Raw genomic sequence first — 312 nt, 5'->3', positions numbered from 1 at the left:
GCCCCCCGAGCTCGCCAGAAGCGAACCGACTGGCGGTAGTTCTTTTTGCTCTTTTTGCTCCCAGGTGCCGGCCTGCCTGCCTGAGGGACAGAACCTCTACAAAAAGAAGAGGGGAACTTCGCGGGAGGGGAACGCTGACTGGGTGGAAGTCATGAGGGAGAACGCCAAACTGGAGTACCACATCGCAGAAACCTTTCACCTTGGCCACCGTTCCAGGATTTGGAGGTTTTCTCCCAAGTTGACTGAACCTTGGGCTACACCTACCAGAGTTGCCAGTAAATCCAGTTTCTATAATCAACTTCCTTCCCATGC

Source organism: Grammomys surdaster, unplaced genomic scaffold, assembly GCF_004785775.1.
Source record: "Grammomys surdaster isolate TR1022 unplaced genomic scaffold, NIH_TR_1.0 120804, whole genome shotgun sequence".
NCBI lineage: Eukaryota > Metazoa > Chordata > Mammalia > Rodentia > Muridae > Grammomys > Grammomys surdaster.
Note: the sequence above shows the minus strand (reverse complement) of the source record.